This window comes from Tamandua tetradactyla, chromosome 8 (assembly GCF_023851605.1).
Source record: "Tamandua tetradactyla isolate mTamTet1 chromosome 8, mTamTet1.pri, whole genome shotgun sequence".
Lineage (NCBI taxonomy): Eukaryota > Metazoa > Chordata > Mammalia > Pilosa > Myrmecophagidae > Tamandua > Tamandua tetradactyla.
Genome location: NC_135334.1, coordinates 104,398,753 through 104,411,581, shown reverse-complemented (window position 1 = coordinate 104,411,581; position 12,829 = coordinate 104,398,753). Strand labels below are relative to the sequence as shown.

Sequence of the window (12,829 nt, the reverse complement as noted above, 5' to 3'; positions counted from 1 at the left end):
GCTGGCAGCACTGGGACAAAATGACTAGGATGTGGTTTAAGTTTTATGCTGTGATTTTTACATTCAAGCATTTACAATGTAGTTCATGTACATCTGCAAGCTAGGTAATTCAAAAGCAAAATAACCATTTCGTGGATCTTGATTTATTCAGAATGATGATATGCTACAAATAAGCATCTAGAATTTACAAGGAGAATTCACTTGGCTGGCTCTTTCTCCTCTTTCAAGTGACAGCTACAATGTCACCCCCTTAGAGAGCAGTTTCTTAACCATTCTACTAAAATATCTCCCACAATTCCATCACATCATATTATCTTCTTTATTTCCTTCATAATACATACTGTACATAGAAAATTAATACATTTACTTGCTTCCCCCCTTAGAATGTATAATTTTCAAAAGCATGTCCTAGTCTAACTTTTTCACCATTACTTACCTACTCACTAATATAGGATCTGGTACAGAGAAGGCACTGAGTAGATTTCTGTAGAATAAATAGTGAAGCCAAATCCAGATGACACACAGGAGAAAAGGGGACAAGATGGCTGTAGAACACTCAGGTGCATTTACGTAGGAGAGTAATACTGGAAGAACATCAAACAGGACTTCCTGACAAAGAGTCAGACATACCAGAATGTAGGCAATTGAGAAAAGGTTAGACAGCAGGAGGCCACACTGGAGGAGGGCTAGAGGTATGCAGAGTGAAGTTAAGGGACAGTATGGAGCCCCATGTGGAAGACCTGTGAGCTGAGCTCCTTCTGAGTCAGTTGGGTGGGAGTTGCCTACAGAGATGTTATGCAATTTGATCTTTGTTTAAACTGGGAATAAAATCTGTTGTTGCCACTACTCGCCCCAACCCCAACTCCACCATCCCAAGAGGCCAACATGACCAGGGGAAGATGTCTAGATAGTCAATATATTTCAACTTCTCCACAGTAGAATCATCAACTCCTGCTGATGGTCATTTGAACAGATATCTAAAGAGACCCAAGGCAGTGTACCAAAAACTGGGAAAGGGAAATTTCAGGCCAGGTCACTGGGGAATAAATTCATGTATGCTTTTCCAAAAAAGGACTTAACAGTTTTAAAAACCACCAGAGGGAGTGATGTGATGGTGGCTCAGTGGCAGAACTCCAGTCTGCCATGCCTAAGACCTGGGTTTGATTTCCGGGTGCCTGACCATGCAAAAAAAAAAAAAAAAAAAAAACCCAAGGACAAAATATAATTCAGCTGTGATACTTTTCTGTACCTCCTCCTCCCTGCTGACTAAAGGTTCTGTATGTGTTGCCCACACATAAGCTTCAGCTTTGTCAGTATCCAAACCACTGAGCCTAATATCTTTCTTTTACCCCCCTCCAACTGTATGTGTTCCCCACACCATCCCCCTCAACCCAAAGATAAACTAAACACATGGCAGGATGGAGAGATAATAATTTGCAAATAGCTGAAGGTAAATGAAGCTTTTCTGTAAATATGTAAACAAACAGGCACCATGGAGGGAGCCCAAGCACTTAACCAGATGGAGAGAGTGTAGTTGGAGTTTGCACTGGCTTTGGAACACAAAATTGCGTAGCTCCTGGAGACAATCACCCACTAAGGTTTTCTTGGCCTGTGCTGGGAATCACACTGATACACCCCACACAATATGTGGCCCAGGGTCATTGTGCTTCTTTTATTAACTGATGTGTGATGGGTTGGGCCAATTTTCAAGTCAAGAAGATAGTTTCTCCATTAAAGGAATCTGCTTTGTTTCCAAATGCTTAAACTGATTTTTTTTTCCTGTGGGTTTAACTTAGAAACAGATTTTGGTGGAAATCCATTATGTATCCACTCTACACCTTCCTGTTGAAATGGTCTTTCAATCTCCCCATTCCAATGTATTCATCTGATTCCCACAAGACCTGCCATATCTGGTGCTGCCCTCTGATAGTGTCCACAGTTTATTGGTTCAGAGGTAGACATCTGACCCAATATGAGCCAATGAATCACCTTCCAGGGTTTGGGGACTTGGAAATTGTTTTGGTTTGCTAAAGCTGCCAGAATGCAATATACCAAAAATAAGTTGGCTTTTACAGTAAGGATTAGCTTACAAATTACAGTTCATAGGCTATGATAACATTCGACTCAAGGCATCAACAAGATGATACCTGGACTCTGATGACAGACTGCTGACATCTGAAAAGTCTATCTCATGGGAGGGAATATGGCTGATGTCTGCTGGTCCTTGGTGCCCAGGTTTCATTGCTTTCAGCTCCCAGTTCCAGTGGCTTCCTCTCTGTGTCCTGTAGGTTGTCTCTTAGCTTCTCCAGGGATTTTCTCTCTAAGCACTCCAGGCTTTTTCTGTTTATCTTCATAAAGGACTCCAGTAAAAGGACTAAGACCCACCTTGAATAGGTCATATCACATATCAATTGAAATAACCCAAGCAAAAGGTCCCACCCCCAATAGGTCTGTATTCACAGGAATAGATTAAAAGAACATGGCCTTTCTGGGATACACAGCAGCTACAAACTACCATAGAAATAGAAAACTATGTCATCTCTCTTTGTTAACTGATATTGTAAGGTACTTAAACTTTTTGTTGTATGTGGCCAACTTTTCCAGTGTGGACAGAAAGGTGATTATAACAAGGGGGAAAAGAAGGAACCATTGAGCAAAGAGAAACAATAACAAGAGACTGAGAAAGTCTGACTTGGTCAAATTTGTGAGCAGTTTCAGTTGTTCCTGAACCCCAGCCAAATTCATATTCTTCTTGAGTTCCTTATGGTTTACACTAGCAACTTTCTGTTCAAACTAGTTTGAGCTGAGTTTCTGTCCTTCATAACCTAGAGTTCTAATTAACGCAGGAGAAAGGAGTGGGTGAAGAATTAACACCCACCTTTTATGATGCTATACTAAGTAAGAACAGATGTTTGAACAATAGGCTATTTTACACCCCAAAGGGCATGTGGCAATGTGTGGAGACATATTTTTGTCACAAGTGTGGGAAGTGGTAGCTACTGGCCTTTAGTGAATAGAGACCAGGTTGGCTGCTAAACATCCTATAATGCACAGGATAGCTGCCATGACAAAGAATTAACCAGCCCCAAATGTCAACAGTACTGCTCCTGAGAAATCTTATTCTAAAGAAAGTCATTTATTCCTTCTAACTTTTTTTTCTTCTTCTATCTTTCTTTCATTCTTTCATATAGTCAACCAACATTTATGAACTATTTATAATGGTCTAGGCACTGAGCAAGTAGCTGGTAAGTGTCTTAGTTTGCTAGGGCTGCTATAACAATGTACCACAGACTAACTGGCTTAAACAACAGGGATTTGTTTGGAGGGTAAAAGTCCAAAATCAAGGCATTGGCAGGGCCATGCTTTCTCTGAAGTCTGTAGCATTGTGATGATGACTTGTCAGCAATCCACAACTCAGTCTCTGCCTATGTTACACAGCCATCTCTCTCTCCATCTGTTTCCTACCGTGTCCGAATTTCCTCTGCTTATGAGGACTCCAGTCATACTGGATTAAGCCCCACCCTGATTCAGTTTGACCTCACCTTAATTAATAACATCTTCAAAGATTCTATCTGAAATGGGTCCATATCCACAGGACTGGGGATTAAGGCATATCTTTGTAAGGAACATGATCCAAATTATAACAGCTGTGTGCACAGATATGATCCATTCGCTGATCTTGAGTATCAAGCTCACAGTTTGAAGAGAAAAACAGATGACCGGACTGATAATTACAAATGGTGAGGCAAATGTGAAGTTTAGAGGTATGCATAATGGGATAATGTAGCTCAGTGGAAGGGCACCTAACTCAGACAGGAGGGATGAAGAAAGATTCCTGGAGGATATGACAACTGAGCTGTCTTACAGGATAGGTCATGTTGAATGAACCAGAGAAAAATGGGAGGAGAGAAATATTTTTTTTCCATTTACAGAAACACAAGTAGTTGTTCAAAGACTGATTTATCCATTCATTTAGCATTCATTTATTTCATGAACTTTTACTGAGAAAGGAAGTATCACATAGTGACTAAGAGTACAGACTGTGGATCTAGATTTACCTGGCTTAAATCTTAACTCTGCCAATTCTCCAATGTGTGACATTGAGCACTGCTTAACTTTTCTGTGATTCCATCTCCTCATCTGTAAAAGAACAATAATAACACTACCTTCTTTCTGGTGATTTGCGAGGATTAAAGGAACAAGTACATATAAATTACACTATAAAAATTATTGCTAGGTGCACAGGTAGTTCAGTGGAAGAATGCTTGCCTTCCATGTGAAAGACCTGGGTTCGATTTCCGGACTATGCACCCCCCCCAAAAAAAGAAATGATTGCTATGATTATCATTGTTCTTATTCAGTGCCAGCCACTTACTAGGTGCTGGAGACAGAAAGGAGATCAAGATAGACATGATCCCTTTCCTCAATAAGCATACAGTTTACTGATAAATATGTAGAATACAGTAGGAGATAAGTATCAAGTGCCACTGAATTATACAGGAAGGGGCATTATGATAATAAATAGAAGCCAATGTATCAAACTACCCCAAAATCACAGTGACAGAAAAAATGTATTTTCTCATTTTTGTTAGATGATTTGTAGTATTTTTAAATGGCCCTAACATAGTCACAACCCACCTAACCTAGCATCACAGAATCAGGGGAGCTTTTTTAGGAAGCATTTTTTAGCTTTTTACTTTTTAGTATTTTTTAGATTTTTACTTGAAATCTTCTAGTAAAATAGGAATTAATCAGGCACTAGATAGGATGGTGCAATATCAGGCAGAAAATCAAGAAAACTGACTAGGCAGAGTCCAAATGATGAAAGAGAAGGCAACGAAGTAGTCAGGCCACACTGCAGGATCTAGCATATATATGTTGAATAAATTTAATGACAGCTATCTTTAAGCAATGATTTTCATGAAATGTTTGGGAAACTGTATTTGCATTTTAGAAAGATAGCCCTGATCGTCATATGTAGGTTGGACTAAAATGAATAGACTAGAAGAATCTTTGGTATGTTGTATGTAGAATGGACTAAAATAACTAGACTAGAAGAATCTTTAGTATGACACAGGATAAAGCAGGGAAGGAGAAGCTGAGTAGAGAGGAGCATACAAATATGGGGCAATTCAGTGAGGACAAGGTATCAAGGTTGTTTGTTAGGTTTCTGATTTGGCAACCAGTGAATGGTGGCACCATTCACAGAAAGAAAAAAATATAGGATGAAGAACAGTTTTGGAGGAAATATGAAGGGTTTGGTCTTAGAAATGTTGAGTATGAGAGGTTTCTAATGGACATGTCTCATAAGCAGTTCATTTATTTGTGTGAAAGCTTATAAGAGAGCAAGAAAAATAGATGGGTTGGAGGTCATCAGAATACAGAAGTTAACTGAAGGTACAGGGATAATATCATTCAGGAAGAAAGCACAAAATAAAAAGAAAAGAAGGCATAGGACCTTCTAACAAACACCAACATTTAAACAACAAAGAAATGAAGAGGACCAATAAAATGACAGAGAATTCTGGGATGAGGCAGAGCAGAAAACTCTGGGAATCAGTCATTCCACCAAAACAGCTATTGAATTGGCAAGAACTGTCTGAATCAACTACTTGGAAACTCCAGAGTCTAACGGAACACTGTATAGCATCCAATGGAGAGCATGAGGAGCCCTAGGATTTCCAAGAGATAAACACAAGGGAACTTCTAGATCAGAGGATGGTTAGCTATGGCCTGTGGGTTAAATTTGACCTTCCACCTATTTTTTTAAATCAAGTTTTACTGGAACACAACAACATCCATTTGTTTACATGTGGTCTATGGCAGCTTTCATACAACAATGGCAGACTTGAGTATTTGCGGCAGAAACCATTTGGCCCACAATATCTAAAATATTTGCTCTCTGGCCCATTAGAAAAAGTTTACCAACCTCTCTTCTAGGCAATGGAAGTCTTCCTATTCATGTTATAAAATTCTTTTTATTTATTTTCACCATAATTGAAAGAAACCTTTATAAATTGTATTAAAAGGTCTTGCACAGACAATTGACGATAGTGTTACATGAACCAAGGTTTCTTTTGCCTAATAATATTTTATTTTTAATAAATAGAATTAAACAAACGCCTTAGAGTCTTACTTTTCTTCTTAAGTAAAATATGATCAAACATGATTTAACTTGACTGAGATGACTCCAGCACAGTTGTGTACTTTAATTATCACCCTAGGTTACAGTATAAGGATAGTGTAGGAAAAGATCTCTAGTGCTGCAGGAAAGATCTGCAGGAAAGATCTCTAGTGCTCATGCATATCTAGTTTTTCTCTCCTTCTGGGTACAAAGGAAGACTATACTTGCCTGCCACCCTCGCAGTTGGACAGGGTTAATACCTTCATTTCTACCCAGTGGTAGAAGTATGTGTCATTTTCAGGAAAAACAGTTGTCAGGAGAGAGGCCCTCCAAGGACAATTTTATCCTGCCATGGCATTCTTTGAAGAACCTGTGAGATTTAGGTATCAGGTATGTAGTAGCCTAAATTAATGAGCCTCCACATGGAGATTAGTATCCCTGGAGAGTTACCCAGAACAGAAGCAACCCTTGTGTGAGCAAGAAATAATCTTTTGTGATATTAAGTCCTGAGATTTTGGTAATGGTTTTTACTTCAGCATAACCTACCCTATCCTTACTATTATAATGGGTTTATATACTATTTATCTGCATAAAAAAGCTTTCCTCCATGCTAAGTGATCCCCAACTCGGAAAATTTATTAGAGTTCCTCAATCTCTGGAACTGTATTTCCTTTATTTTTCCATATCAGGCTCTCATTTTAAGAAGTTATTGGTGTGTTGCACAATCACTTTTACTTAGTTTGCTGCACTAATCTATAGGCTAAGAAAACAGAAACATGATTATTGTAATAATTTCTGAAGTAAAATTAATTGTCCCTGAGAGAAGTCCTCGTAGAAATTTCTTGTGATTAAAATGCAACAAAATTCTACCTCCTCTTTGACCCCTTCCTTCATTACCCCTCTCCCAACAAACAATGGGCCATGAAGTCTCTGAAATATCCTTCCAACTTCTCAGCTGACATTAAGACTTTTCACAGTTTGAGGTCATCTTACTTATAATGGACATTCGTCATTTTTCTGGACAATATATTTTCTCATCAATTTGGGTAACAGCAACCAAATTTTGATTTGGGGACTCTAACCTTTCCCCATTGGTATAGCTTGACAGGACTCTCTGTCAAGGGATCCTATTCTCTCCAAGCGAAAAAGTATCCAAATTGGACCAATGAGACTTTCTCACTAAACTTTGAAGTTTAAGGGAAATCATGTGACATGACTGATCCCCATGAGGCTATCTGAAGAGATCACCAACAGTTTCTCATGCCCTACTTTCTATCTATCTTGAATCTCTTTGGCATTTACTATAATTCTGTGAGGAGCACTATATGCTTCATACATTTATAGTGTATATGTGTGTGTGAAAGAGAGAGAAGGAGAGAGAGGGAGACTATGGAAGTAAGTGTATGAGTGTCATATGTGTGAGAGTTTGTATGAGTGGGTATGTATGTACAAGCATATTTAAGTGTGAGTACATGTGTGTGTTTGACCTGCATCATTCCATCAGTTCTAGTTGCTTATAACCAGTGAATTCTAACTGATAAACTACCTTCCACCCTCCTCCTAGGCCTCTTCCTCTCCTACCTGCTGATTCCAAAAGCAAAAGAAGATAAAGTTTCCACAGCATACCATATACTTCTACTTTCCAAGCTTTTGTCAGTATTGTTCCCTAGTCCCAGAACACCCTTTCTTCATTTCTAGAAAATTCCTTCTCATCCTTTACATGTTAGCTCAAATGTGGAGGTATTTCTACTCCAAATTCTTCCTCAGTCCTAACAGGCAAATTAAATGTCCTTGTTTTTTAGTACATATAGCATTTTATATATCCATCTATTATACATTATGACATCATAGCTAGTGATTCGCATGTCCAACTCTTCCCGGAGATGCTGAATTCCTCAAGGACACATAAGCAAAGTTCAAGAAATATTTGTTTAATTGAAGGAACTGAATCACATCTAAGAGAAGAGATGTTTTTACAAAAGATAGCTCTCTAGTTTTTATCTGTTTTAAAATTTCTGATCTTGTAACGCTCTTAAAAATTGCATCCCATTAATACTTTATAGAATTAGAATTCCTAACTGGTGAGAAGTAGGAAGCAAAAATAGTTGCCTGACTTCTCTTCTGTGGTTCTCTGACTCTCCCTTTCCACTGACACATCACATTTCAATGCCATTTTAAAAATTTCTTCCAAGTTCCCTTAGCCTTTGTCTTTGCAGAAATATGCAATAACCCATTATAGAATGAGCTACGTTGTATAACAGACAGGATTTCCCTCCTCTCCTAAGACCATGTAGAAGAAGGAAAAAAGCATGAAATCCTTTACAAGGCTGCTAATGTGAAAGAAAGCTGTGCTGGTTTGAAAGGAAGTATGTCCCCTAAGAAAAGCCATGTTTTAATATAAATCCCATTTCATAAAGATAGAATAATCCCTATTCAATACTGTATGTTTGAAACTGTAATCAGATCATCTCCCTGGATGATGTGATTTAGTCAAGAGTGGTTGTTAAACTGGATTAAGGGACGACAAGTCTCCACCCATTTGGGTGGGTCTTGATTGGTTTATTGGAATCCTATAAAAGGGGAATAAGAGATTCAGAGAGAGCAGAGCAGAACCGAGAGGCCACAAGAAGCAGAGAGTCCACCAGCCAGTGACCTTTGGAGATGAACAAGGAAAACACCTCCCTGGGAGCTTCATGAAACCGGAAGCCAGGAGAGAAAGCTAGCAGATGACGCTGTACTCGCCATGTGCCCTTCCAGCCAAGAGAGAAGCCCTGACTGTGTTCGCCATGTGCCTTCTCACTTGAGAGAGAAACCCTGAACTTCATCGGCCTTCTTGAACCAAGGTATCGTTCCCTGGATGCCTTTGATTGGACATTTCTATAGACTTGTTTTAATTGGGACATTTTCTCGGCCTTAGAACTGTACACTAGCAACTCATTAAATTCCCCTTGTTAAAAGCCATTCCATATCTGGTATATTGCATTCCGGCAGCTAGCAAACTAGAACAAAAGCCAAGGGGGCAATCCTTAAAAATTCCAGAGATGACTACAGTCTGGCTCCTACTGGTAAATCGCCAGTGAATTATTCAATAAAACAAAACGTGGAAAAGAAAATGAGAGGGGTTCCTATTTACCTTGCTGAAAAGTCCTATCCAAAGCCCCACTTTCCAATTATTCAAATGAACTAATGTTAATTAACAAAACGCTAATAAAAAAAGAAGTGAACAATATTGTAAATGTAATAATACCACTGAATTATATACTTGAAAGTGGTTAAAATGGGAAATTTTGAGTTCTATATGTTACTATAATAAAAAACTTAAAAAAATAGGGAGGGGGGGCAAAATGGAACTGGTTTTCTCTTTGTATTGTTTAATCACACCTGCCCTATCTCACCAGCTGTGCTTCCCAATTGATCAGAGTTAATAAATATTTCTTTGCTACCACTTGTCCCCATTCTTGAAGGAAAAACGAAAAACAATCTTTCTTGCTTTACCTTTTGAGCCTCTTCATCTTAACCCTGAGCCTATGAGATGAAGTCCAAATTCCTGACCTTAGCATACAAGGCCCTTGATGATTCTATCTGGCCCCAGCCTTCCTCCTCTCCCACAATCTCTATCATTCAACTTCAAAAGCTGGTTACTCTGAACATTTCTAGGTTTTCAAAATATTCCATGCACTTTCAAGCCTGCTGCATCCCTTAATTGGGATACCTTATTCTCTTTTGTCTAACAGGCAAATCCTCTACGTCCTTATTCACTCATTTCACAGAGTCAGTATCTCACTTCTCTGCGTCCCCACAGTGCTGTGAACCCATCTCTGTTATAACCCACATTACGATATATTTCTCCCTGTCAGACTCTCAGCGTCTCGAGGCAGGGATTATGCACTTATCATAATCTCCAACATACAGTAGATGTTCCAATATTTGTTGGATGAATTAATGACTACCCCCAAAATAAAGCCACAGGAGATCATTGGCAAAGAAGAAGTAAATTTCCAAACAAGGCTTTTTGTCCTCCTTAGAAGTGTTAAAGGAAACCAAAAGTTAAATCCTATAATACAGTTCATCTGGCCTCATGCCAGGGATAAAGAAATACAGCCTTAACTTTTAAAGTTCACAGTCTACTGAGATAATTTTCCCATTGTTAAATGTTATAAAATAATAAGGGAATTAAAATGTTCTTATTTAATCCCTTCTTATTATGGGAAATCAAAATTTCATCTCCAAGGCCCACTGAAAACCATTCCAATGACACATAATAAATGGACTTCATGGTACTAGAGGAATTTCACTGGGTTTCACCATCCCAGTTAACAATCATAGTATCTGGATATTAACACCAACAGAAACCACAAGTAGCTTGTTTATACGTATATATGGCCACAGAAACTGCTAATCCACAAAACCTCTATGGACACCAACAATAAATGGCAAGGGATAAACATATATTTATCTCCAAATGGTTATGTTTAGGAGAAGAAGAAAAAATGAGGTCAATGACTTCATTTCAAAAAGTGATTCTAGGTTAAGCCTTTCTAATGTGAACATAGATAGAAACTGGTTATTTCAGCCTAGCTTCCAACAGCTTTAAAGAGCTTTTCACTTTAGAGAGCAACATTCATTTACAGCATCTTTCAACCTAAACAATTTTTCAATTCCTGAAATTGATCTTGGAAGCAACTTGATTCCAAAAGAAGACAGCACTTCAACCATGATGGTAGGATAAGAAATAAGGAATTACTACAAATTATTTTACTGGCCCTGAAACTGGCCACATTATTTATATGGCACCACGGAAAATACATGGGCTTAAGAGATACACAGGTTCCAGTCCTGGTTCTGCTGACTGACACTTTTTGGCTGTAGGAACCTAGATAAGATATTTTACCACACAGGATATCAATTTTCACATCTGTAGAATTGGTATAAAAAAATGACTTAAATGTTTGTGAAGACTGAAGATATTAGGGACATAGCCCAATACTCAACACATTGTTACATGACAAGAAACAGATACCAGCTTTACAGAAGTATATTAATTAATTAAAATTAATTTACTTAATTACCATTTGGTATAGAGAATACCAAAGTATAGGAGAATGTTTCCATTGTCCCTGATGTTCAGTAAGGACACAGTAGAAGAAAAATTTAAGGAGCCATAATAGGGAACAAGACAGAAAGCGTACAAGTTGGGGATGAGGTAGGAGCATCTCAGTCGCACTGGATCATGGGCAGGGGGTTAAAACATGTCATGTTGGCTAAAAGGTCCAGGGTGCTAGGGAGAACTTCATTAAACAACAGCTGCATTAAAAGGGCAAATTTCTGAACATTCCACTTAACTTTTCACTCTACCTATCGACATCCTTCCTCCCCCAACTGTAATCCTCCAAAACGTCCTACAGCTGCAGTGGTATAAAGAAAAGAGAAACAATTTTTTTTCTAGCCATAGATGATTAAACTAGATGGGAAACTCCTCTAAAAAACAGAAGCTACGTGATGTTTTTAATAATATCAAAGAAGTAGCACAGGAAATCTACCCATGGACCCAAGCCAGACTGTACTCCTGGCACTCTGTAGGGTAACACATTTTTTCCCCTGCAAGGCCCTAGGCAGTTGAGAAGCAGCAGTTCTATGACACCATGAACCCTCCTTCAACTTTTATCTGAAAGAGATGCAAAATCTTCTTTCTGAGAAGTGGAGGAGAGAAAACACAGTTCAGATCTAAGCTACTAGGGAACTATAAGATATTAAGATCTTTTTCTTTTTTTTAAATCTGAGCCACACATTTAAATGAATAGAACAGTAATAACGTTCTATTAGCAGTTGAAGAACATAGCTAGGTGAAACGCATACCACCATCCCCTATTAATAGTAAACATTCAAGGTAGGTGTACTTATGTAGAAGGAAAAAACGAAACACTTACATGTCTACCTGTCCATTTCTGCACTTGATATTAAAGGAATACCACGGAAGACGGGAGAGAGGCTTCACAAGTGAATAATCTGACACATAAATCTGCAGCAGTTATTTCATAGCAAAAGAGATCGGTGGGTGTACTTTCCACAAAGACTATCAGAGAATAATGGATAAAGGAGTTTCACTTTGCACAGCTTTGCGAGTCGCCCGGTGTCTTCAAGGGAGATGCACTCAGGTAGGGCCACGCCCTTCTGCCCTCACAGGCTGGTCCTTCCAGGCTGTGGAAAGCCCTGTGTGGGGCCGATCCAAAGAACCTATATTGCCAACACCACTGTGGAGCACCCGCATATTTCACGTACATATTTGCAAAAACTATGTTGTGGTTTCTTAAAGTTGCTATTTCAACTGGCCTCATGTGAATCTACTCTCGCGCGGCACAGAGGCCGCTCAAGCTTCTTCTCCAGGCTCGGTAGCGTTCTGACCGGCTTTCCGGTCACCTGCGGCTCTTCTCTCCTTCCTCTTCCGGTTCCCGCCGACTTCCGACTCCTCGCTGCCTCCGGGTACGTCCTCCTCAAAAAGCTTCCACTTACATGCGTTACGGCCACCCTCGTTCACTTGGTCACAGCTTAGCTAAAAATAACATCTTCAAAAGGCCCTATTTACAATGGGGTCACCCTACAAGAATGCAATTAAGATTAAGTACATTTCTTCTCCCGGCATGCATGATTCAGCCTCTACAACGCTCACCTGAAACTAACATCCAGCTCTGCAGACAAACGCAAACC

The 12,829-nt window shown here is 39.1% G+C and overlaps 1 long non-coding RNA gene across 2 annotated transcripts in view; it reads right to left on the bottom strand.

Moving 5' to 3' along the window:
- The window catches only part of LOC143644809 (uncharacterized), a 40,742-nt gene extending 28,231 nt beyond the window's left edge, over positions 1 to 12,511 (bottom strand). The window contains exons 1-3 of one of the 2 annotated variants that reach the window (XR_013156877.1): positions 12,052 to 12,511; positions 2,148 to 4,140; positions 437 to 584 (exon numbers count right to left, since the gene is read on the bottom strand). This is a non-coding gene — a long non-coding RNA (uncharacterized LOC143644809). Of the gene's footprint in view, positions 1 to 436; positions 585 to 2,147; positions 4,141 to 7,750; positions 7,921 to 12,051 lie in introns of those variants that run through there. The other variant, XR_013156878.1, reaches the window with a different exon arrangement.
- Positions 12,512 to 12,829: the final 318 nt, after the last annotated feature.